This window comes from Nycticebus coucang, chromosome 11 (genome assembly GCF_027406575.1).
Source record: "Nycticebus coucang isolate mNycCou1 chromosome 11, mNycCou1.pri, whole genome shotgun sequence".
In the NCBI taxonomy this organism is placed as follows: domain Eukaryota; kingdom Metazoa; phylum Chordata; class Mammalia; order Primates; family Lorisidae; genus Nycticebus; species Nycticebus coucang.
In genome coordinates this window covers 93986563-94014205 of record NC_069790.1, presented here as the reverse complement: position 1 = coordinate 94014205, position 27643 = coordinate 93986563, and the positions used below count along the sequence as shown (strand labels likewise).

Here is a 27643-nt window from a genome sequence, read left to right as displayed (position 1 = left end):
TGTGTAAGTGAAAACTAAATCGATGTTTGAGGCAACTGCTGCTGACAGACAAATAAGACAGGCCGGGGCTGTCTCCTGGGGATGGTCCTGGGTCAGAGTCAATGTTATTCTCTGCCAAGGCTCTTCATCTCTTGAGCTGGTGAGGAAACTGATCTGAACTCTTGAATACAACAAAATGAGTTTCCAAAAACATAGGTCTTTCTCGGAGTTACACATTGGAATTTACCACAACCAAGTCCCAGCATAAGGGGTATCAGCCATTAGGAAAGGAATGTGACCATTTTTCTTGCTGTGGAGAGAAATAGTTGCTAAAGTGACTCACCCAGGGTTTAGCTACAAACAGTCTAGGGAAAGTGTGTTCTTGTGAAGAGAGGGCTCTGCTGGCTTCACAGCCAAATCACCAACATTAGAGCAGATAGATTAGATCTATTCCACAGATAAAGAAGATTCTTTGGATGACCCTTATGGAAACCAGCATGAGGCTCTGGGCAAGTGGCAGCCCAAGGGTGTATATTACAGTGGGATGAGACTAAGGATTAAATTTCTTTCTTGGTTTCAGAGGGCAGCAGATGCAATGTCAGAATAAGCCTCATGGAGGGAGAAAAGGAAACAGTAATTTGGAGAGTGTACCTTAGGTGTGTTCAATGCATTAATGCAAAGTAAAGGGAAGCTGTGCTCAGCTCATGATGCAGATGGAGCTCCTGGGGTTTCATACAGAGGCTGTGCCTCCACCTGCTTGCCCGTCATGTTATTATGCAGCAGGTGTGTACGGAGTGTACTTACTCTCTTCCAATCAGGGCAACAATGTCTTGTTGAGGACAAACCTCAACAAGATAGCATTGCAGGCCTATAGGAACTGATTGGTCAGGGATTTTGACGTGTATAATATAATTTTACGTGCATAATATAATTTTATCATTTATATTATAAATAATATAATTTTGACATGTATAATAATTATGATAGTGTCTGATATATGTGTTAAGAATGGGAACCTAGCAGAAATAATTCCCAATTTTTGCTGCAGAAGGGCAATGAAAATCTCATGAGAGACCTGGTTTCTGAGGTGAAACTAGACTTGAAGGAAGAATGGAGCAGGTGGACAGGTGGGAGAAATGGCATTCTGGTCACATGACAGCATATACACAAGGCAATAGTGCTGGAAAAGCTGTTAGCTAATTATCGCAGGTTCAGTGTCCCTGTCATGGAGTGTCTTATGTTTTGAGAGCATAAGTACTAATGCTCTCAAGAACACAGGAACTGCAGCTATCTCTCTACTGTTTTTTACTCAGTCCTTTTTTTTCTTTTTTTCTGACAAATGGCACAAAAAGAAACAAGAGCCTATTTATCATAAGAACAAGACAGCCATGGCCAGCACCATGGTGAATAATACCCCCAGGGTCTTCAGCTTATCCCAGGATCAAAGACTGAAATGAAGTTAGCATTGGCCAAGTTCTAAGGCTTTAAGTGAGACAAAATTCCTGCTCTAATGTGGCAGTTTATTGGTTTAGAATGCTCCCAGGTGGGTGAGACAATCTAACCCCTTATAAGACTTGATTTGGGCAGGGCGGGTTTCATTCCTTTGCACTAAACATTAGAAAATGTTTTTTCACATCTCTTTGACTAAATTGAAACCCCCCCACCCGCAATGGCTACACAGTTGGTTTATGCTTAAGACTATAGGTGAAGGGAAAAACTAAAGATGGGATATGATAGTCTCTCAATTTAATCCATAAAGTTCAAGAATTGACTGAAGGATTCAGACCAGGAATGCTTTGTATCTCAGTCACATCAATTGTTATCTACCACTACAAAGAGGTACTAACAGGCATTTCCAGATAGTATCTGCAGTGTCAAAAGTGAAGATTTCTGTGATGTTGTGCTACTGAGTTAGTGTGTTATGTAGCAGAATTAAATTAAGAACATATTCCATAATAGTTATTCAACAAAAACTATTTTAATGCTTACATTCAACATGATCTAACAGAATTAAACGTTTTCAATGTTGCTAGAACAGCAGCTGATCCCTGTGGGTGGGGCCAGGTAAAGGAACGTTACCATAGCATCCGTTCTGGTTTCCGAGTGCCTGTGTTAATAATTTTTAACATTTTGAATACTGCCTCTGTGTATAGATGTACATGGGAAAACATGATTTCACCTACAGTGTAACTATATGTGTAGTATTCTGAGGTGTTTCACAAATGGATTTTACTGCACTTAATTACTTTTAAGAAGAAAAAATCAACTGCCTTCCTTCTTCTGAGTATTCTATCATACATCAAAGCAGTAACATAACAGGAATATAAGTTTGTTTGGAGGCTGGACTGTGTTCTATAAATAATTCATTCTGTAATGAGTAATTAACAGATGTAGAATTAATTTTAAAAGGGACAATCCAAGTTTTTTTTTTTAAAGATTAATTTATCTTTAAAATATGGCAAACTTGTTTACAGATACAATTGCCAAGTGGATTAAACAGTAACTTGGAGGGTTATGGATTTTTATCTTTAGAGCACTGTAGATTTTGCAGTCTTTGGGGATTTTAGTAGTAAAAACTTATCCTCTGTTTTAATAATGTAAGTATCAAATATATCTTATGTAAACTATTTTAACATATATTACCTATTTTATAATTATCACTTATCTATAGACTTTGTATTTCCCCTGAATAAATATTTTTATCAATGTTATCTATATTTTGGTATGTGTTCCCAACTGTGCTGTAAGTTTCTTAGACCTGTTTAGATTCCTAGTGCCTCTTATAATATATCACCAAAGATAGCTATTAACATGAATAATAATGAAAAAGATAATAATGTACCCCTTAGAGTCTGAAGAAAAAATAATAAAAATGAGAGCAAGCTGCATTCACAAACTGAAAATTTTAAAGGGTCCTAAATACAAGTTACAGGGAATAGAGTGTGGTAGTAATATAAAAAAGTGCTCAAATAAATGAAATAACTGGAGTCTGTTTCTCAACTGTTGAATTTTAAAATGACCTATTTTTTGGATCAGGAAGTACAATTTTATAAATTTGATCTAAAGCTCATATTTATGAAATTAGTCCATGACTGTACATTAAAGTTTTTTTAAGTGGGATTAACTATATGCAAATGAAAATACATGTTTAATTTGGATAAAATAAGAGTAATGATGATTCTATCACTTTAAAATCAAACTGGGCATTATCATAAGACATATACTTAGCAAAAGCTTGGTTTATTGCTTTGGGGTATGTCATATAAACTAATTACAGGAACCAGCTATTAGATAAATCTGTGAAAAGAAGTACCAGCTAGATTTTGAACAGTTGAATGATTCGTATCCAGCTTTTAAATTTATTTTCCTGCGTTTTTTTGTGTATCATCCAGATAGAAGTATTTTGTACTATACTTTAGCATAGCCTAGTGGCTAGGTAGCAGTATTAACTTAAAGCTCAGAAATACTATTCCTGTTTTTATTAAATAAAATTATTTCCTAATCCAAAGGTTATTTTCTCCACCAAAAGAAAGGCAAAATAAAATGTAACTAATAAGACAAATGGCTATTATGACAATAAACTCTATAACTGAAAAGGAGAAAGAAAAATGTTAAAGAAAATTAAATTTGCTGTCACTACTATGTGGAAGCGTTATGACCCTTATCTAGATCTATCAGAAGTTTGCAAGCAACTGATTACTTTTATAGTAAATAATGAATAAAGATTTTATAGTTATATAACTATAGAAGAGTTTTTCCATAGCTAAGAGTGTGTAAGATAGTGTCTCAGCAAAACCACTGCCGTACAAATCCTGTATTTCTCTTCATATAGAGACACGCTTGCCTGTGCAATGTTTGTTGAATGAATGGATGGATTGAAAGACCGAAAATTTTTGACATTGTCATAAAGCCAGTAAGGTTTATGTCATAAAGCCATAAGAGACATTCGGCCTCTCTATTGCTGTAGGGGAGAGAAGGCAGTTCAGCATCTAGCAGGAAGAACAAGATGACCACCAAAGTGGCCATGCTTTGCGACTCCATGATGTCCGAGAGAACAGACCAGCTGGGCATTGAGGAGCTAGGGCATCATCCCTATGTAAACTTTATCCATACATTTAACATTCAAACATTGTATTTGCTCATAAAGTGAAATGACTGCACTCTAATAAAGTTGCATTCTTTAGCTTATGATTTAGGATTTCCAACTAATTTAGGGGACAGTCATATGAGCAAAGGGAGGGAAATCTTTTTTATGTCAAGGTGGAATTTGCTTAGGACAAACAAGTCTGTTCTTTCCCAGAGGAAACTGATTTCTCATTCTAATCCTATCTTCGAGAATGACTTGACTATATGTTCTTAACTAAAATAATTGTTTTGACATCTTACCTTTGCCTGAACTATATCAGTCTCTTCATATGGCCGGGCTGAACATGCTCTCTCTCTAATCCTGATTTCGTAGAAATCCTATATTAGTGTCTTCAATTATAATAATATCCTTTTTTAAACCACATCATTTGACTTTGTTCAAAAGGATGTGCTTGAGAGAAAATAGAAGTATACAAGTCATCACTAATTCCTTGAGAATCTAAAAGTTATGTCCCCTATTAGGACTTTTTGCTTAAATGTCAGGCTTCAGTTTACATTTTTCTTTGACAGCTGTTATGGCTGTTTGTTTTTCTCTGTGTGTTTATTTTGCTGCTAACTTTATATGGTCTTCTCTCTGTGTCCAAAGGAGAAAGATAAAAATACTAGATAAAAGCTTTAACCATGAGTAATTAATTTGAATGATTTATCTAAGATATAGTTCAGGTTCTAAAAAAGAACAGCTGGAGATTATTCCATGACAAGTGACAGGCCTGAGATAGCACTTTCCCCTTTATTTCAGCCTAATGACATGTAACTTATTTATAAAATTACAGATATTTTCGAACTTATTTTAAATTACTGGTACTTCTTTTTCTTTTTTTCTTTTTTTTTTGCAGTTTTTGGCCAGGGTGAGGTTTGAACCCACCACCTCCAGTGTATGGGGCTGGCGCCCTACTCCTTTGAGCCACAGGCGCCGTTCAATTACTGATACTTTTTTATGTTTTAGCACAATTGCTAGTTTAACATTTGATTTCTTAAAGTCACTAAACAAGTATGACTTGCTCTGTTTTTCTCTAAACAGTCTATCAGGTCTTGCCAATTGTGGTATAAAAATGTGTCCAGTTTTATGATACATTGTTGATCTCACTAGTTTCTATATATCAAGTTAATTTCAATTTCATCTCATGTATTTTATGTGTATTTTAAATTATAGTTTTATATGTGCTTCATTTGAGGAGGGATTGATAAACCTGAACAGCTTGCTCAGTACTTAAGGACTAAATGACTTTATTTTTAAGTTACCATATCACTCATGTGATTAAACAATTGGCCTAATTATATATGGTAATGATTGATAAAATAATTGCTGGCAGAGGTTAGCGCCATTGAGATTGGGGTTCTGAAGACCTTTGCTATCGCTCTCTCTAATACAGAATGCTCTTAGCACCTACCTGCTTCCTCTCCTGTCTGAGGTCCCTGCTCAGATGCCATTTCCAGAGGGCCCATCCTGTCCACCCTACAAAGTCTCCTCCTCACTCTGCTGTCAGCTCTCTATCCTTTTAAATTGTTTCATTCTTTTTTCAAGCTTTTATCATTACCTTGATGTCATATTTATTGACTATTATTTATTGGCTACCCCTCCAACTACGGTGTTATCTCCATAACATGATTTGTTAACTATCTAGCTCCCCAGCAAAGTTTATCTTCCATAGGGTAGGAACCTTGTCTGCTACTATTTTTAAACCCATTTTTTTAACTGTTCACAGATCATTTTTTATTTTAAATTAATATGAGGATACAAATATTTAGGTTACATTGTTCTCACTTCCAAGGTAAAGTTCAAGCTACCTTGAACCCTTCACCCAGGCGGCGTGCTGAACACCCTCACATTGTGCACATTAGGTGAGATTCCTTCTCTCCCTTCTCCTTCCAATCGCCCTCATCCATCCTTCCCCCACCCACTAGACTATACTGTTTTATCATTCATGTGAATGTGCAATTATTTATATATTGGTTTCACATTAGTATTGAATACATTGGATTTTTTTTTTCCCATTCTTGAGGTACTTTACTCAGAGCAATGTGTTTCAAATTCATCTAGGTAAACATAAAAGATGCAAAGTCTTCAGTTTTTCATATGGCTGAATAGTACTCCATGGTATACATGTGCCACAGTTTGTTGATCAATTCAAGAGATGATGGACATTTATGTTGCTTCTACACTTGGCAATTATGAATCGAGTTGCAATAAATATTCTGGTGCAAATGTCTTTGTGGTAAAATGATTTTTGTTCTTTTGGGTAGATACCTATTAATGGGATTGCATGATCACATGGAAGATTGACTTTAGTTCTTTAAGAATTCTCCATAATTCTTTCCAAAAAGGTTGTATGAGTTTGCAGTCCCACAGTACAAGTGTTCCCTTCTGTCCACATCCACGCCAGCTTCTGCAGTTTTGGGACTTTGTGAGGTGGGCTAATCTTACTGGAGTTAGGTGATATCTTAGAGTTCAACCCAATTTTTAGAGTATTGCTTAGCACTTGGTAGAAGCTAAATAAATATGAGTTGAATGAATGGATGATTTCTTTTCCAAAGAAAGAATAGATTACAGAAATTATGCTCACAATTCTTTTACATTCAAAGTTAAGTGTGGGACTGCTTATTTGGATATAAACTTCAAATTATAATACTTTCTAATTGGTACCACTGTACCAAAAATCATACCACCTCAGAAGAATTATAGGAAATTCCTTTTGTCTACAGATGTCTATGTGAACTTAAAGACTATGTTATAAAAAATATATTCTTTCTCAAAAAACTAAAAATTCAAAGTTATTGTTTTCTACAGTGAGGGTTTTTATTTTCCTTAATGAGTTGTTGCCTAATCGTGATGGAGAAAGTAAAGTTCCTATTTCAACATTTATACTTAAACCATTCCTGTGATGTGTGGTTGATCTATGGGAGGAAGTTTCAGCAATATTTCCTATGGGTAGGAATATACCCCAGAGTTAGTTTTTTTTTTGTTTTTTTTTTGAGACAGTGTCTCATTATGTCATCCTAGGTAGAATGCCATGGTGTCACAGCTTACAGCAACCTCAAACTCTTGGGCTTAAGCAATGTAGTAGCTGTGACTTCAGGTGCCTGCCACAATGCATGGCTATTTTTCTGTTGCAGTTGTCATTATTACTTATTTGGCCTAGGCAGGGTTTGAACCTGCCAGCCTTGGTGTATGTGGCTGATGCTGTAATCATTGTGCTACAGATGCCCAGCCTGAGAGTTAATATTTTTAAGAAGAATGTTGTATTATATAACCAATACTTATCAAAAATTAAAGGCAAAAATAAAAAATACTCTAGATTTGAATTTTGTTCGTATTATCTTTTTGGAATAAATAAGTCATTTGCTTATACCTTGTATCTTCTCAGACCACAAAGCAATAAAAGTGGAACTAAACTCCAACAAAAGTTTTCATCCTCACACATAGGCATGGAAACTAAACAGCCTTATTCTAAATGACAGTTGTGTTAAGAAAAGATAAAAAAGGAAATTATTACATTTTTCAGCATAACTACAATGAAGACACAAGCTACCAAAATCTGTGGGACACTGCAAAAGTAGTCCTAAGAGGGAAATTTATTGCATTAGATGCCCACATGCAAAAAAACAGAAAGAGAGCACATCAGCAATCTAATGAATCATCTTAAAGAAATAGAAAAGGAAAAGTAATCCAATCCCAGAGCACATCAGCAATCTAATGAATCATCTTAAAGAAATAGAAAAGGAAAAGTAATCCAATCCCAAACCTAGCACAATAAAGAAATAACTAAAATTAAATTAAAAATCAGAAATAAATGAAATCAAAAATAAAAGAATCACTTAGAAAATTAATGAAAAATGTTTGTTCTTTTATAAGATAAATAAAATCAATAAACCGTTGGCCAAATTAACCAGAAACAGAAAAATGAAATCTTTAATAACCTCAATCAGAAATGAAATTAATACCATAGAGATACTAGAGATTGTTTCTGACCACTACACAAAACTCTATGCCAAGAAATTTGGCAATGTGAAGGAAATGGACCAATACCTGGAATCACAGCAGCTCCCTAGAACCCAGGAAGAAATAGATCTCTTGAACAGACCAGTATCAAGCAGAAACAATAAAATTGCTTCCAACAACAACAACAAAAAAAAAACAGGGAATAGATGGTTTCACATCAGAATTCTATCACACCTTCAAAAATGAGCTCATATCTATCCTGCAGAACCTATTCCAAAACATTGAGAAGGAAGAAACCTTCCCTAACACATTCTAGGAAGCAAATATCACTTTGATTCCAAAACCAGGAATGGAACCAAATAAAAAGGAGAACTAAAGACCAATTTATAATGAATATTAATGCAAAAATACTGAACAGAATCTTAGTTAATAGATTGCATCTATGCATTAAAAAAATTATATGTCACAATCATGTAGGCTTCATCCAGGGGATGTAAGGCTGGTTTAACATATGCTGATCCATAAATGTAATACACTATATCAATAGAAGCAAAAATAAAGACCATATATAGAACCATTAAAAATCTCATATAGCAAAGGCCATTTTTAGTAATAAAAACAAAATTGGAGGTATCACCCTACCAGATTCCAGGCTATATTACAAGTCCACAGTATTCAAAACAGCATGGTATTTGCACAAAAATAGAGGCATGGACATACAGAACAGAATAGAAAAGCAAGAGATGCAACTAGTCTCTACTTGCCATCTGATCAGTGAGAAACCAAACAAAAGCATATAGTGGAGAAAAGAATCCCTATTCCACAAGTGATGCTGGGAGAACTGGATGACCACAAGTTAAAGATCGAAACTGGATCCTCACCTTTCGCCACTTATAAGAATTGACTCAACATAGATAAAAGATTTAAATCTAAGACATGACATGATAAAAATCATAGAAGAAAGTGTGGTAACGACTCTCGATACTGGATTGGGGAAAGGTTTTATGAGAAACTTCAATGGTTATCACAACAAATGAGAATTAAGCTGCAAAGCTCTGCATAGCTAAGGACACAAGTAAAGCAGAAAGAAACCCTTCAGTATAGGAAAAGCTATTTTCAGGGTATTAATCTGATAAAGGATTGATAACTAGAATCTACAGAGAGCTCAACCTAATCAACAAAAAAAAGAGCAAACAATCCCATCTACCATTGGACAAGAGATATGGATCTTTTCTGATGAAGACAGATGAATGGCTAACAAGCATTTGAAAAAATATTAGTGGTCCCTGATCATCAGAGAAATGCAAATCAAAACTACCTTGAGGTATCACCTAACCCCAGTGACAGTAGGCCTATCACAAAGTCTCAAAGCTGCATGGATGTGGAGAAAAGGGAATACTTTCACACTGTTGGTGTTATTACAACGTTTTTGGAAGGAAATATAGAGAATCCTCAAAGAACTCAAATTAAACCTCCCATTTGATCCTGCAATCCCATTACTAGTTATCTACCCAGAAGGGAAAAAAAAAATCCTTTTATCATAAGGATAGTTGTACTGGAATGTTTATCACAACTCAATTTACAATCACCAAAATGTGGAAACAACCTAAATGCCCACCAATCCAGGAATGGATTAACAAGCTGTGGTGTATGTACACCATGGAATACTGTTCAGCTATTTTAAAAAATGGAGACTTTACATCTTTTGTCTTAACCTGGATAGAGTTGGAACACATTCTTCTTGGTAAAGTATCACAAGAATGGAGAAGCAAAAATCTAATATACTCAATTCTAATATTAAGCCAATAGATGATCTAATACCCACATAAGAGGAAAATTCAAATCAATTCAAGGTGAGGATCCAGAGAACGAGGGAGTGGGGAGAGGGAAGGAGAGAGGAGATGGGGGTACCGTGTATTGCACACCTCTTGGGGGCGGGACACACTATAAGATGGACTTTACCTAACAAATGCAAACAGTGTAACCTAATTCTGTGTACCTTCAATTAACCTGAAACAATAACAAAAATAAATAAATAAATATAAAATAAATAAAATGTATTGGACTAGAAGAAACCCTTTAAAATGAAACAGCTACAATGAAACAGGAAAGTAATGTTACTGTTAAAAAAAAAAAAACTGCAAAGAATATGAATAAAGTTATCATGCCCCAAATACTTCTGTCAGACACAACTATGTTTTTGTTGTTGTTGTTTACAGAAAGACAAGTGCTCATTTGTTTAGCATTTGCCCTTAATTAAGACAGCTATGGATATTTGATAGAATTTGCTTTCCAAAGCTTGCCCTTAGTTTTAGACAGCCGTATGTTATTCACTCAAAGATATAGGAAGTATGCCATTTGAGAGAATGAGAGTATTAGGTGTGTTTATAGCAAAATGTATAAGTAATTGATGAAATATTTTAGGATGTGATTAAAACTTAACTAATGTGCAGTAATACGTGTACCATGGCAGTACAGCTTAGTTGGTGTACCTGAAGTGCACAGCAAGTACCTAATTACAGCCCTGTAATCCAGGGGCAAGTTACTTAACTCGTCTCTGGCTCACTTCTTTGTGTGTTAAATGGAATATGATAACTAACTATTTCAAAGGGTTAAATGAGTTAATATTGATAAAGTGGCTAAGACCTTGGCACATGATTAATACTCAATTTTAACTATTCTCAATATAGATAATTTAAACCATGATTTACAAATTGTAATGTTTTGATCTTATTTCATATATCATCATTAAATCATATATATCATTAAACTTGGAAATATCCTATACAGTAGTGACGTGTATATATATTCATTATAAAAAATTGAAATTAGAATCTTTAGAAAGAACAAAAGTCATCTAATAATACTACTTAGAAAAATGTTCTTAGGTGTATAGAAGTTAAAAATAAAAATGTTTTTCTCTTCCATTCCTACCTACAGTATCAAAAGTTTTGTGTATATATTTTTGTTTCTCTGCATATCTCTTTGTTATATGAATAGATTCAATTTACGGTAATTTTAGGCACCTAATAACTTCATTGCTGGTATTTTATGCCAGCATTAAGCATTCTCTATGTACCCATAATTTTCTGACCATTAAAGTTATAGCATGAATAAATGGTTAAAAATTATGTCTTAATTAAAATCATCCCAATAACTTGAATTTCTGCAAAATCAATTGGTTGTAATAAGTCATATAAAATGGAAAATGGATCTTTGTGTTCCAGAGCACAAATTGCACTAATGATTGATAGGTAATGTGAGTGAAATGAAAATTACTAAACAAGGAGAAGAAAGTGTTTATCCTGCTACCAAATAGTCAGTGAATGGATTATAGCCACGATCTTGCCTTTAATGTTTCCCTTGGTAATTGTCAGAAAGAGGTATAAAGAATTGTGAGACCTTAATAATATGCCTTGCCATTTTAATTGCTGAGAGAAGCAAGAGAATCTTAATTGCCAGGAGACGCATTACTAATTAAAGTGTCATTCTACATTCATTCTGAAATAATTAGCTTGAATGTTTGTAGGAGCTGAGCTATAAATTTAGTTCCAAATTCAAGAGCATACCCACAGTAGACTCTGTTAAAATAATCTATGGTTAAGAAAGGTTAACAATCATAAAACTTTAAATGTTTCTTTAATTTGGTACAATTTAATTTTTTATTGGATCATTGAACTTCAGAGAATGGAATTTATAGTATTTTTAAACAGTGTGTTTTTTAAATTGCTATGAACACTAAGTTAAATTCATAAATTGCTTTCAGATTTCTAGGGTATTGTTTGATTTATTCTTTTCTTTCAGTATTTATCATGATTTAGGAAATGTCTACTTTTTAAACAAATATTGATATAAAGATAAGGTTATAGTATAATATATGAATTACAAATCCTCTTAACACTACATAGCAACTTGCAAATATCGTTGTGATTTCATGGACTTTTAAAATTCTAGATTAAAAATCAAACATTTGGTTAATCTAAAGGACATATACTTGAAAGGAATTTAAACAATAAGTGTACCACAAAAAAAGTTAAATCAGGGTGGCACCTGTGGCTCAAGTAGTAGGGTGCTGGCCCCATATCTGGGAACCCCGCCCTGGCCAAAACAACAACAAAAAAAGTGAAATCAGATATGAAATGTGACTTGAAACATTTTGGCCATAATGATTAGCTCAAAGCACCAGTTCAAGTTCCGTCAAGATTCAGGATATATTAGAGAAAATGAGAAAAGACAAGACAAAAAGAAAACAGTGAGAAAAAAAAAAAAACAAAGATGACAAAACTTTTTCCTTTACATAATTAATGCCTAAAATAAAAGTCATGCCTCATACATTGAAAAGTTAATGAAATTTTGAATATTCATGTTTTTCTCCTTCACAATTTTCCATTAGAATTTTTCCTCTGTTACATGGTGCTTCTGTCTTCTCTGAGCATACCTTTTGGTTCCTTATCTTTGCACATATTACCATTTACAGACGCTTGTCTAAACAACCTACGGAGAGTATGTGCTTCTTGAAAGCCTCAGATGTTGACTTTCCTTAATCTCATCCATGTCAGCTTTTCATTACTCTCATCAGTGAATTATTTGTTTTTGACTAATGAATGAGTCTGTGGTTGCCTGGGAGGCTTGGTCTCTGTTTCCCTTTATCTTTGTTAGCACTTTTCCAGATCTTTGATGGGGGAGCTGAGGTTGTCTGACTCTTAAAGTCCTATATGAAAACTCAACTGGGGAAAAAGCCCTGTCGGGCCCCTTCTTTGTTCCAACATCCCCTTTATGTAAAAAGATGGTTTGGGGCGGTGCCCGTGGCTCAAAGGAGTAGGGCATCAGCCCCATTTGCTGGAGGTGGCGGGTCAAAACCCAGCCCCAGCCAAAAACTGCAAAAAAAAAAAAAAAAAAAAAAAAGTGATTGTTTTCCATAAGACCCGCCTGTGTAAAAATTTCAACCTGTTTGGGCACTCATCAGTAAATGCCACACCTGATTAATTGTGATTATTTTTCTCTCTCATTAAGCATCCAGTTTAGCAATGCAATGAGTTGAGGACCTTTTCATCTTATTAATCCTCCTAGGTATGATTTCTGCTTACAGTATGAAGACACCTTGATTTTTGATAGATTCGATTTTTCACTCAGTAGAAAACTTTCATCTCAAGAATCACATACCTAGGATAATTTGCACTATATATTTTAATTCTAGCTGAAGATGTTTTTCTTAGTTCCCCTACCTGCAAGTTTCCTCTGACTCTGATCTGTGTCCATTTCATCCTTAATTCCTCATTTTAATCCCTAACACACTGTTTTGTAAATACGGTGCAACGTATGACTTCATCTATCTGTGACATCCAAATAAAGCAGAGTGATTTAGATTTGAGATACCTAGCCCATTAAATTGTGTTCTCAATTACTTTTTACCACTCTATAGTGTAGATACAATATCAAATAGAGATGAAATTACTGAGGCATAAAATGGTTAAAAATTTCCCAAAGTCTTACAGCTAGTAAATTTCTGTGATTTGGTGTGTCTGATTTCAGAGTTTTTCTGTAAGCCACTAGGCAACACTGCTAAGGATACTGTGTACTTTGCTCCTCAAGTGATCCCACTAACCAGGATTTCACAACACTCAAATGCCTCCAAAGGCCAGGCAGGCCAGATATGTGTGTGAAGTGCTCTGACCTGCGGTCATGAGGAATAGAATGAACAGGGTTGTAAGAATCAAGAGAACATGTCCTGAAAAACGAACTTCAATGTATATTTTCCAAAATGCTCTCCTTTCAAACCATCTCTGCAAGCCGGATTTGGGCCATAAGAAATAACTTTGTATTTCTGGGTCTGCAGAAGTAATTTTAGCCCATTATTACTTCTGAATAATTTTTGAGGCTCTGCTAATGCTACTTACTCAGAAACACATTTGTTTATTTTCTTAATGACTAAGACATCTTAGATAGTTATATATTTTGGAATTGATTTTTTTTAAATAAGAGAATAAAATTTAAAAATTCATGTACTTTTAAAAAAGTCGTATGTTCTGAATTAAAATAATGAAATCCTTATTGATGTACACTGCTGTTACTCTGCTACCTAATCAAATGATCTTTCTGTTGTCTCTTCTGTGATTATCTGACAATGAGGTTTTTGAGGCATCGCCCTATCACTTATTCAATATCTAATTCACAAACTCTAAGCAATAGGATGTTAATTTAGGACATAGAATTCTACATCAATCCGATGTTTATTCCTGTCACAAAATTGTATTGGTCTCTAGGTTTGGCATGGGAATAGCTCAATTTATAACTATGTTTTAAACCTGTGACTTTATAGTGAATTATATAAAAAGCAAATCTGCATAATATCTTTTAGCAAGTAAATATAATTAATCTACTCTGTGTAGTTACTTTGCTAAAATATCATTTAGGTAGTATTTTGCCAGATGTTATTGAAATAGGCTTGATGTGTTAGAAGCCTAGAATATTTTGATGTAACCACTTCAAGGAATTTACCTTACTACAAAAGCAAATGGTTTTGATTGTTTAAATGTAAGATTAGGAAAAAATAAAATCCCTGGTGTTAAAGTACTCTGGAGTTTAGATAAAAATCAAAATTATCCTTTTAAAAGAATTCAGGTACAATAAATAGAATTGAGGTCTGCAAATGTTCAAACTCCTAAATCAGTGGCAAATTAAGAAACACACAGGGCTGGAGATGTGAATATTATATAATGAGGATAATAAAGGAGTTGAATGTGCTATGCCTTGGGTGCATGTTAGTAGCTAATTCCAATATGAATGCTTTGCAATCATTTGTCGGCTGAGAAGCATGTGTTCAGCTAAATGGAAATCTTGAACGTTCTCTCATAACACCCCATTATTTGTAATTGAACACCTGATTTCTATCATGCAACAAATTAACATCTGCACTGGATCTGTCTTTTGTGCATACGGATACACTGATTAGAATTTTGCAGATAGGCAGATACTTGAAAACAAAAAGACAACATTGTGAAACACTTTCAGCCATAATTTTTGATTACATATTGAGAATCGTTTAATTATCTTACTCCGTGTAATTAGCTCTTCTACTTAGGTCAATTGCTTTTTTTATTAACATGACATGTTAGCAATTTGTTAATTGGCAGAAAATAACATGAGACTTTTCTGGGTACTTTGTATGATAAATACATGTGCTTAAGGAAGCTCCGGAAGACACAAAAAGGTAAATGTGTTCGTTAGCCCCCTTACAGCATTTCCCAGGGCCACCGCCTGGTGCTACCCAACTATGTGATTCCACCCTTTGAGTTTCTGTGCTTCTATTTGGCAGAAGGAATTTTTTAATTTGAGAGCAAATTAAAATTACAGAATTTTGAGAGCATGGGTATATGTTTAAAATGGAAGAGTCTTTTCTGAAATTAACAGAATGATGAAAATGAAAAGTGGTTATAAAAATGCTAGTTGGTGGAAGAGAGAGAGGCAGAGAGACACGAATAAAGCAGGTAAGAATATTACCATTGAGAAAAATATTTAGTCAGTATTAAACCTTGAATCGCCAGGTTCCCTTTGCAAGTGTTTTATATTATAAATAATTTTTACATGTCAATAAGGATATCATGTTGATTATCCCTAGAAAGAAAAATGAATTTTCTTCCAAAGAATTTCTCTAGAATCTGGCACAATCAGACAACTACCAGTATCCTGTGTTGGGGAGGTGGGTATCTGCCTGCAGGTCAACTCACCACCTGGCATATATTTAATCATTTAACTATGAATTGTTTTTCTCTTGAACCCTAAATGAGTTATTACAAGACCATCACAGCTTTGAGGAACTATGTGATAGAGAAAATGAGAGAGCATAGAATAGCATTGGTTTCCTTGTTACCTATTTCTTTACATTTTACTTTATTCTAAATAGGATTTGTGATTACTTCATACCAGTGTAGAATTTAAGTACTACAGGAGATTTCGGGGTTACTCAGCCCTATAGTCAGTTTTTATAAATAAAACACTGAGAGTAAGAAAGATAGGTTTTTCTAAAGGAGTTTGTGTAAGCGAATGCATATTTATTTAATCTGTACTGAATATATTGTGGGCAAGCACTAGGGTGGACAATCTGGCAAATACAAAGATAAAATGTATACGTGTATGACCCACTCCAGTTAGAATGTGTTCGGTATTTCTTCCCTGTTGGTAATGTTTTTATCCACTTGGGGGCACTGTGATCAAATTTAAGAAGAAAATAGTTAAATGGTTTTCGTTTAGCTTATTTCAGTTAGAAAAATTGTGCTATTGGGAAATCTAACTATATACTTTGAGATAAAATGCCTTTTAAATATATTCAATTTTGTTGGTTTAAATTTCAGAATAGTTACAGATTAAAACAGTATTCACTTAACAAGAAGTCTCTGTATCGCCTAAGAACTTTTATTAAACACTCGAATTCTCAGGACTGATCTACTGAATCAGAAACTCCGGGAGTGAGGTCCAGCAATCTGTATTTTCAAAAGCTTTCCATGGAAGATTTTGTTGCTTTACCAACACCTGAGAACCATTGAATTCGAATATGTAAATTTTGGAATACTTTTTTATTATTAATTTTGAAAAACTGCTAGGTTAGCAATTACCTTATCCAATATGTTTGGAATGTTATGTTTCTTTGAAAATCTTCATAAATTAACAGTAAATAAATGAGTCTAAAGACTTCAGCTAACTTTTTTGTCCATGATTGTACAACCAGGTCGGTGTGAGTCAGAACATTTATTTTAATAGTCACTTTTATCTCCCCCACAACAAAGAGTAATTTTAATCCAGTGAAAATTTTTAATAAATTATTTATTTTGTATTAGGTAGATAAATCAGTGACTTGCTGGAATTTCTCAAATTTAAGTTCTTGTGATGACATCAGAGACATGGCCTAGATCTCAAGATAAGGCTGCTCACACTGATTCTTTGCATCTCTATAGTATCTTTACAGTTATTAAGAGGGCTAATATATATATATATATATCGGGTCATTTACTCCTCTGAATAATCCTTTAAAGCAATCACAAAACTAATTATTACTTCCATTTACAATTTGAAAACAGTGAGACTCCCCTGAGACCAGCTCTAGCCTTCTCACCTGTAAGTGTAGTATCAGCATAAGCATTATACTGGCTCTCTGTTCATGGGGTGCCTTATTTTATCGCTCATTCTTGAGAGTTAGTGGGAACTACTAAAAGAGAATACTATTTCCCTTAAAAGAAGAACTTCAAGTCTCTGATTTTAGAAAGGACAATCTTTTGGAGGTAGAGATGATAGACTGTAAGGCTGGAACTCGAATTCCGAGTTTTCCCTTCGTGAGGAGTTCTCTCACATCCTTCCTTAATACTTTTTCTTTCTCTTCCACTGTGGATACTCCTTTCCTTGATTCTCTTTGGCCAGTTACAGTGTGGAGCGTCTTTATGCTGAGGGAGAACAGATGAGAAAGTCATCACAGAGAAGATGGGAAGCCGCTGGTAAAATGAGCCGTCATGTTGCTGTCGGCATTGCCTGTTGTCTGCAGTACTGCGCGCTCTCCTCGGGACTGCTCATCTTAAACAGCACCTCATGTTATATGAGACGCCCCTACTATTTTACTTTCTGGTTTTGTTTGTGTTTGTTTGGTTTTTCCAAATGAAATCCCCTAGTTAACACTCAACACCAGGGAAGGACATTCTGTGTAGGTGAATACCTGGCTGCTCACAGCCAGCCAGCAGGGGGCATAGGATGTTCCCACCCCCACCCCCCCACCCCAGGATACAAAGCCTGGTCTTGATCTTGTGCTGAGATCAAGACTTCTCCTGTTTATATAAGAGATAAAAGCTTTATATGAAGTTTTAATATGCATGAGGCCATAATTCCAAAATTAACTGTAATGCTAAAGTGAATCTTGTAACAAAGTCAAAAAGTGTAAATATGTATTGACTCTGGTGAATTAATACTTAAATATAGCTCTTTTTCTTTTTGCTTTTAAGTATGGGTTGTAAAAATGAAGTTCTTAGCATAGATTTGGTAGTATTGAAAGTAACAGAAGTTGGTTATAAAATGTATTTTTATCAAGTTGTCTGCAGTTGTAATTGTCCCTACTTTGTGAGGTTTTTAGTGCTGACTGAGATATATAGTGCCAAGCACAATGCATGGACTTGAGCACATCGATTTTTTTTTTTAAAGGTTGCTTGTTATAAGGGAAATAATGGTGATGAACTACCATTATTTTCTGAATAATGAGAATAATTATTTCAACAATATCGGTAGAGTTTGTATACTATTCTATATTATATAGAATATGTTATAATGTAACATGGCCTATCATTTTCTTCTTTTAATATTTGCTTTTACTGTCACATGCAGTAAAACTTAATTTACTATTTTTGTAAAATAACTTAAGCCTCACTGGGAGCCTTTCCCCCCCAAAGTTTATTGTTAAAAATTATTTTGAAATGTACTAAAATTCTGTATTACTTTTATTGAGTTGAGAAACATTTTATTTTTACTTGATTACTAAGTGTCATTTACTCACCTGTGTTCATCAGTCTGAAGATCACAGCCCCTTCCATGGTCATTTATCTTTACCTTTCATAATACCTGCTGCCTTACGTTGATGCTAATGATAAACGTATCTTCTGTTCTCAACTGCACAAAGCAAATACTAAATGAATCCATTATCACTAGGGAGCGCTAACTCCAGGGTATATTTTATAGTATTTTCAATAAGTTTGTTTTCTGTCTGTATTTTTAATAAGTTTGTCTTCTAATTGTAGAGCAAAGGAAGAAGAAAAAAAGAAACCCTCTGAGGAGTTTAAGATTATTAAGAATCTAGACAATTACAATTAGATTGTAATTCTTCTTAACTTTCTAATTATTTATGTTTCCCTCTGAAAAGCAAATATAAATGTTCTAGCAAATGAACCAAATTTTACACCCACAGACGTATTTTTGGATCTTCAAGCAAGAGTGCCATTTTATTTTCCTAGTGAAAAATAGCATTCTTTAATTGAAATTGAACAGTTCTCAAGTTTCTTTTCAATTGTATTTAGATTGTGCCACATAAAGTAAGGGAGGAAAAAGGTCTTTGGAGGTGTCTTCCATGGTTTTCTTAACTCCAGTATTTTTGTTGTTGATGTTATTTGTTCAGAAAAGTTCAGAGATGCTACCAGATTGCTTTTAACTCTTGGATTCCTTTCTGTGAAATAATCTCGATCTCCTACAAATTTGTGCAATAGGTTTCTAGTCTTAATTCCTAGTTTTATAGCTAAAGAAAAGACTTCTGCCTATATTAATTGCAAAGTGAGGTACAGGTATACTTTTTTAAATAGATGGTGAAATAATTGCTTCACCTATCTCCTTCCCACCAGGTGTGTCTTTTACCTCCCTCATTTGTATGTTAGCCTGTGAACATGTGACAGTGAAAGGGTTCCATCAAAATAGAAATGTTGAATTATTTGAGCTAATATATGTTAGTGTCGCCTTAAGGAAAAGGTACTGATTTCCTGAACTGACTTGTACCTTAATATGAAAGAAAGAAAAGAAGCCGCTTTTGTACCAAAGTTGCATTTTAGAGGGAACAATTTCACAAGTATCTTTGGGTATACTGTTGTAGTTGTTTAAAAAAAGTCATAGTGTGTATTTTTCCAGTAGATGGCGCAAGCAATCCTCCCAAATAGAAAATACTGTCTATTCAATAAAGTAGAAAACTTGAGAATAAATGTGTTGCTATTTAAGTAGAATTAAATAGTCTTCACAACACTTTCTTTCTAAAAGACAATGTCAAAAGAAAAGGTTAGAAGATATTTCATTTTGGACATGTCAAACTTGTCAACACGCTTTATGGAGTTAATCTAGAAAAAATTTAATGTTTAATATTATATGCATAATAAAAAGTATCAAAGATGAATTTCAACCAAAAATAAGTGATCCTTAAAATTCTGAATATGTTGTGTAAATGTCAAAGTATTTTTTCTATTGACTGTGTTGCTTTCCTTTTTCTTTGTATAAATAAATTCTTAAGCTTTAAGTTAAAGGAGAAAGGGAACATTTATCTAGTTCAACAAATCCCAACTTTGCTGTACATGAGCTCCTTATTACTGTCGGCTTTCTTATTCATTCCCCAACATCAAAGTATACCTTTCTGTAGTAATCTAGAATTTGTTAGCTAGTTAATAAGTAGCATTTTCTTACTAATTTAAGGAATTCAGTAGCTTAGAAACCTAACACAGCTCAGCACTGGTGGCACAGTGTTATGGTGCCAGCCACAGACACCAAGGCTGGCAGTTTCAAACTGGCCCAGACCAGCTAAACAACAATGACAACTGCAACCAAAAAATAGCCGGGCGTTTTGGCGGGCGGGTGCCTGTGGTCCCAGCTACTTGTGAAGCTGAGGCAAAAGAATCACTTAAGCCCAGGAGTCTGAGGTTGCTGTGAGCTGTGATGCAATAGCACTCTACACTTTACCCAGGTCGACATAGACTCTATCTCAAAAAAAAAAAAAAGAAAGAAAGAAAGAAAGAAAGAAACCTAACACAGGTAATCTATGGATATATTGTTTCTATCTGATGAATAAGAAAAGCTAGTTTTTATTGTTGTCGTAACTTGTATGACATCATAGGTATATTTCACTTTTTAAAGGATATAGTTAATGTTTTTACACCATTCTTTGAAAGCTTTTTTCCTTACATGAGACAGATTAGGAAAAATAGAAAAATTAATTGCCACTATTTCATCCCAAGTTTTCCAAAGAATTCTTCAAAAAATTAGGTTGGAGTATTTTTCTGTGTGTTCAACTTACTGCTGATAGTGCTATTACAAATGCCTTGATTTTCATTGTACTTTAGAGTTTAAAAGGTTCTTTTAGGATCAGACACAGTGGCTCATCCCTGTAATCCTAGCACTCTGGGAGGCGGTGGCCAGTAGACTGCTTGAGCTCAACCTGAGCAAGAGTGAGACCCTGTCTGTAAAAATAGCCCAATGTTGTGGTAGGTGCATTTAGTCCCAGCTACTTGGGAGACTGAGGCAAAGGGATGGCTTGAGCCCAAGAATTTGAGGTTGCTGTGAGCTATGATGCCACAGCATTCTACCCAGGGTGACAAAGTGAGACTCTGTCTCAAAAAAAAGAAAGAAAGAAAGAAAAAATAAAAGGCTGTTTTATATAAATCATTCTAGTGCCACTTGTTATAGTCAGGCTAAGGATTGCTCTTCCTATTTTCTGCATGAGCAAAGTGGAACGCATGCCTGGCCCATAGCAGATTAAAGCTAAAGGGATGTTAGACTTAAGACAATCATGCGTGTTCTTCTTTCTGGGTCTTTCTGTCTCCCTTTCCCCATTCTCTCTCTCTGTCCCTCTCTCTTTCCCTCTGTCTCTCTCTCCCTCACTCTCTTTATATCTCTAATTACTTTCACTCTTTTCTTTCTCTTTTGGGGGAAAAAGACACATTTATTTTGTATGCCAAACAGTTCCATGTGAAAGGGATATCCATTATTTTGGGGTTTCGTTTTGTTTGGTTCCTTGCCTTGAGAGTTATCTTGAGGGTAGAAACTGGACGTGGATAGGTTGGCCCTTTGTATTCCGTTTCTCCCTTGAAAGGCTTACCTTTCCAGATGGGGTACCTGTTCTGATTCTCCCTGCATAAGTCTGTCATGGTCAGGGTCTTCCCATGGATAGGCCCGTCCTTGTCTAGCACTGTCTGCACCTGCAGTGGGGAAAGTATCCCTCAGAATAATACTGAACTTCATAAGGAAGCCACCTCTGGCAGAGATAAACCACACAATTCAGCATTATCTTTGTCAGTATTAAAGGCAGTGTTTTCCATCCTCTGCCAACTCTGATGTCTTTAATTTGTTCAGAACTCAGGCAAAGAAAGAGGTAGAGAATTATTTGGCCCCTTTATAGTTTCCAACCACGTTCATATATCAGAAAGTTTTGGAGGTTTTTTGTTTGTTTCTTTTGAGATAGATTCTCACTTAGTTGCTCAAGCCGTAGTGCCCTTGTGGCAGCCTAACTCACAGCAACCTCAAACTCCTGGGCTCAAGCAATCCTCCTGCCTCAGTTTTCCTATGTAGTTGGGACTAGACATACTCTCCACAATGCCCAGCTAATTTTTTTCTGTTTTTAGTAGAGACAGCATGTCACTCTGCTCAGTCTGGGCTCCAACTCCTGAGCTCAAGTGATGCTCCCACCTTGGCCTCCCAGTGCTAGGAATACTCACAGAGCCACTGTGCCTGATGAGAAAGTCTTTCAGAAACCCAATTAGTGGGAGTAATAAATCTGGTAGCATTTTGCAATCTTTACACACAACTCCGTATATTTTTCTTCAATTTTTCTGAAAGGCCTTGCAATACTGTGAATTTAGGGCCATTTTCAGCAGTGGTTCTAAAGCCCTGGAAGGCCCTTGTTGGGGCAAAATGTTATTGGGGTCACTAGGGTCCTGGACCTCTCTGCTTGTCTATAGCAGCTGTCCCATGCTTCCCTTATGTTTTAATCTTTCATATTAAGTTACATTTTAAGATAAAATTCTATTATTAAAATTATTTGAGTACTTTTGATCCAAATAGGTATTAAAATAAAAATTTTGTGGGAAATTTAAAAGCTATCCAAGACTTTATACTTGATATACTATAATGTTTGCTAACGATTTACTTTGTTCCATATGTTTTTATTGTAATTTTTCCTAATAGCAAAACTGGGGGAACAATTTAGTCATTCTAACAATGTTTATAGAGTGTCCGTTGTTTCAAGGCACCGTGCTTGCAATGAGAACCAAGTGGTGGATCACAGCTTCTGAGGTCGAGACCCTCATGGAGTTTGCAGTTTTGTGCTGGAAATGGGCATTAGTCCAATAAGCCTCAAGCTATGACAGGACTGTGGAGACCAATTACATACATGGGGATGTGACTTAATTCGGGAGGTCAGGGAGTTTGCTCTGAGAAAAAGATAGTGGAACTGGAAGTGGGGATGGGAACAAATATGAAATGTGAGATTCAAAAGCTAAATCGGTTTAAAATACGTGTTGGGAAGAATTATAAGATGCGTGGGACTGGTGGGCTCTGTGCGAACAATTGGAGGACCGGTGAGGACGCAGACAGTGTTTTTGGTGTCAGTGTAGCCAATACAAGTGCAATAGGGGTTGGCCCAGACAGTGTTTACAGATGTCAGCACAGAAATGGCTGCAACCAACCAACACAGCCAGAATCCAAGAGCAGAGTGTCAGGTGAAGATTAGCAGGAGCAAGAGCAAAGCTGGGTCCTCAGCCTGGGGTGTGGGACAGCTTAGCAAAACAACTGTTACATGTCACATAATGATGGTTTAGGTCAAAGACAGACCACATATCTGTACAACAGTGGTCCCATGAGACTGTAATAGCTGTACGTTTGCTGTGCCTTTTCTATGTTTTAATATGCATATGCTTAGCATTATGTTACAGGTGTGTATAGTATTCATGGGGGTAACGTGATATTCAGGTTTGTAGCTAAAATAGACTATACCATACAGCCTAGTGAGTAGCAAGCTGGGGCATCTAAGTTGATGTGGGGACACTGTGATGTTCACACAGCAATAAAAATGCCTGACAATGCACTTCTCAGAATGTGTACAAGGAAGCAGGGCAGGGATGGAGACCCTGGAGCTGAGGTATAAGGTCAGAGCTGGGAGAACAGCAAGGGTATCTTACTGCTTAGTCTGGAATCAGAACTCCGTGATCCTCCTTAGCTATAGGCAAGATTGGTTATAGAGGGTAAAATTGAAGTTGAAGTGACATAGTTTAGGTAGAATAAGGTTGTTGAGACAGGAAATTAGTGAAACCTTCTGAGTATCAGGAGGAATTTAAATACCTTTGTACATAAGCCACGTGGAGATGTTAGTCAAACGATGGACATAATTTGTTTTCTAAATATCAGATCTCTCCAAAAATGTCTTCATTAAGACCAGAGAGCAATATTACAGTAAAAGAGGGCTTTCAGGAATCAATCATGATTCACAGAGATTGTGATCCAAAATTTAAAGATGACTTTCTTCTTTTCAAATAATTCTCTAACAATTTCTGGTAAAAGTATATTTTAGAAGTGAAGATGATAGTATAATTACAACTAGGATATTACTTAAAGACTAATTAACTAATTAGGCTTAAAGACTCATTAACAGTAAGCTAGTCCAGCTAATTTTCCAAAGTGTGTGCTAGGGACTCTGACTCCTGCAATATGTTCTAGGAAAAACATTCTGTACCTTTGGAGACGTTATATACGCCATTCTCCCCTACCTCGCCACCCTTCAGTACATCAATCCATGTGTCTGCCACAGATTCTTGGAAGTCCTTACATATAGAACTTGTTTAGCTTTATTTAACTCACTTTTGTCTACCAAACCCACTCTGCTGCTTCATAATTTCTTATATCCAAAAATGTTCCAAGACACACACTGTGAAAAACACAAAATCCCAAACTATCTGCTCAATTATTTTTTTTAGAGTGTCTATGGTTTATACAATGGATATTTTATGTGCATATTTCAGTTAAAATTCTCCATTTACAGAAAAGGAAACTAAACCCTAAAGTGTTTTTGTTAATTCAGGCTTACTTGTATTACACTATGCACATAACATTAAACCATGTGTGATCATTGTGCTTTGCTTTGGGAATATTGTGCCCTAAAAGACAGGGTATTTTTCAATACTCACTATAATACACTTTAATATATGCATGAAAGCCTCCATTAAAACTACTTGTTCTTGCCAACCCATTTGCATTTTTATTATTGTTTACTTTTTTTTTTTTTGAGACAGAGTCTCACTATGTCCTCTGTAGAGTGCTGTAGCATCATAGCTCACAACAAACCTCAAACTCTTGGGCTTAAGTGATTCACTTGCCTCAGCCTCCCAAGTAACTGGGATTACAGGCACCTACCACAGCACCCAGCTTTTTTTGTTGTTGTTATTGCAGTTGTTTAGCTGACCCAGGCCGGGTTCCAACCCACCACTCTCAGTGTATGTGGCTGATGTCGTAACCACTGAGCTATAGGCACAAAGCCCCATCTGCATTTTTAAACAGAGAAAAGCTTAATGGAGTATCTCAGAAAAATGTCTAGGGTTGCATTAGTGAATGATTTCCTTTTCATTGTTGACTGCCCCCAAGCCCTTTTACCCTGTGGTGCACAATGTCCTTCTCTTTGGAATGTGTCATAGTCTTACCCCCAGATACATTCAGATTTTCCCGGCCTCTGTACTCTTCACAAGGGAGGGAGTCATAAACTCGATTCCGCAAGTTTGCCTAGTTGGGGTAGAAGAGGCTGCACAATACCCTTTGGAATTCTTTTTTCCCTTTTATTCACTTCCATTTTTCCCTTTTATTCACATTTTATAATTAGCGTGGAAATCCCACTGACTTTGAGGGAAAACCTAAAACCATGCTTTACAAAGTATTCCTTTTGTGGTAGACTGTGTTGAGATAATATATATGTTTTTTTTTTTTTTTTCCTTTTTTTTGTAGAGACAGAGTCTCACTTTATGGCCCTTGGTAGAGTGCCGTGGCCTCACACAGCTCACAGCAACCTCCAAATCTTGGGCTTAAGCGATTCTCTTGCCTCAGCCTCCTGAGCAGCTGGGACTACAGGCGCCCACCACAACGCCCGGCTATTTTTTGGTTGCAGTTTGGCCGGGGCCGGGTTTGAACCCGCCACCCTCGGAATATGGGGCCGGCGCCTTACCAACTGAGCCACAGGCGCCGCCCTATATATGTTAAATAACTTAATGTAGCCTTTCCAAAGTATATATATATTTCAAAACATGTACTCGACAAATATATACATTTTGCAATTTCAATTTATAAAAAAAAACCATTTATGTAATTTTATAAATATCAATATTGGAGAGATGATGAATTATTAAAAAATACATATCAAGTACTTATTTATGCTAGTTGAGGTATTAAAGGATGATGACCAGTTATCAATAATAAATATCTTTCATTAACTGCATTTTAATGAAAGATATCTCTGTACAGTTTGATTTAGTTGGGTTATTTGGCTTATATTTATGTATTTAAAACTATTTCCCATAAAACTAATTAAAAGTTATCTTTTCCTAGCTCAGTATTGCTTCTAGGTACATTGATATTTATTTTATAGCATATCCTTTAAGACTGATCAGTTGTAAAACGCTGGTGAGGATGCAGAGAACAGGGAACTCTTAGATACTATTGTTGGAAATGCAAACTAGTACAGCCATTATGGAAAACAGCATGGAAATTTTTCAGAAAAAATTAAAAATAAAGCTACTGTGAGATCTAGCAATCACATTACTGGGTATTTATCCAAAAGAAAGAAAATCAACATATCAGAGGGACACCTGTACCCTCATGTTTATAGGGGAGCTATTCTCAATAGCCATGATCCAGAATCAACCTCAGTTCACATCAGTGGGCGAATGGAGAAACCAAATGTGGTATATATACATAATAGAATACTATTTAGTATATAAAAAAAAAAGGAATGAAATCTTGTCATTTGCAGCAACGTGGATTGAACTAGAGGTCATTATGTAAAATGAAATAAGCCAGGCACAGCAAGACAGATACCTCTTGCTTTCCCTCCTATGAGAGGTTAAAAAGTAGACCTCAAGCAGGTTACCAGAGGCTAGGAAGGGTTTGAGAAAAGCGTGAAGAAAGGTCGGTTAATGGGTACAAAGATACCATTTGATAGAGGAGAAAGTTCTAGTCTTAAATGGCACAATAGGCTGACAATAGCGAACAGTAGTTGATTGTATTATTTCCAAATAGATTAGAAGTGTCCCCAACACAAAGCAATGGTAAATATTTGAGGTGCTGGATTTCCTAAAAAAACCTGATTTTATCTTACATACTATATGCATGTATTGTAATATCACATGTACCCCATGCTGTGTACAAATATTATGTATTAATAGTTTTTTTTTTTTGGCCGGGGACAGGTTTGAACCCGCCACCTCTGGCATATGGGACCGGCGCCCTACTCCTTGAGCCACAGGCACCGCCCAATAGTTTTTTTAAATAAGAGGAATCCTTCACTAAAAAAAAAAAAAAAAAAAACATAAGTTGTAGTCCTTCACCAATGTTTTATTTGAGGAGTGGAGTAGGATTTCATGGTCTTTTTATCTTGGCAGTTTGCCTCTATTCATTTTCTAGATTATGCTATGACAGCCAAATTTAAGATAGTTTTTATACCTTAAACTGCTATACTTATTTGGTAATGGCGATATGAGCTGAGACTGAGCTCAGATTTAGCTGAGATTTAACTAGCAGGAGGCAGAACTTTTCAGGGAAAGGAAGAGTGACCATTTTTACATTGCCAATTCTATAAAATGTGATACCTGGAATAAGTGAAGAACTCTGCATTTTCTTTAAGTTTGCTGTTAAAAGTCTGTTCGTATAGCACAGAAATTTTAAGTTCTTGCTCACTAGTAAGAGTTTAGGGTTTTCTTCAGTTAGAATTTCTCTCAAAATGTTGTGTCATTTTGTTTGACGAGGATCCTTTCTGCAAATCCCCACCTCTCTTGTACTCTTTCCCATAAGAATTCAGGAACTATAAAAACCAAATGCAAAGTGTTTTCT

The 27643-nt window shown here is 35.5% G+C and overlaps 1 protein-coding gene across 9 annotated transcripts in view; it reads left to right on the top strand.

Moving 5' to 3' along the window:
• Nucleotides 1-27643, top strand: part of CADPS2 (calcium dependent secretion activator 2) — a 504393-nt gene that overhangs the window by 283459 nt on the left and 193291 nt on the right. The gene's annotated exons all lie outside the window — the stretch shown is intronic.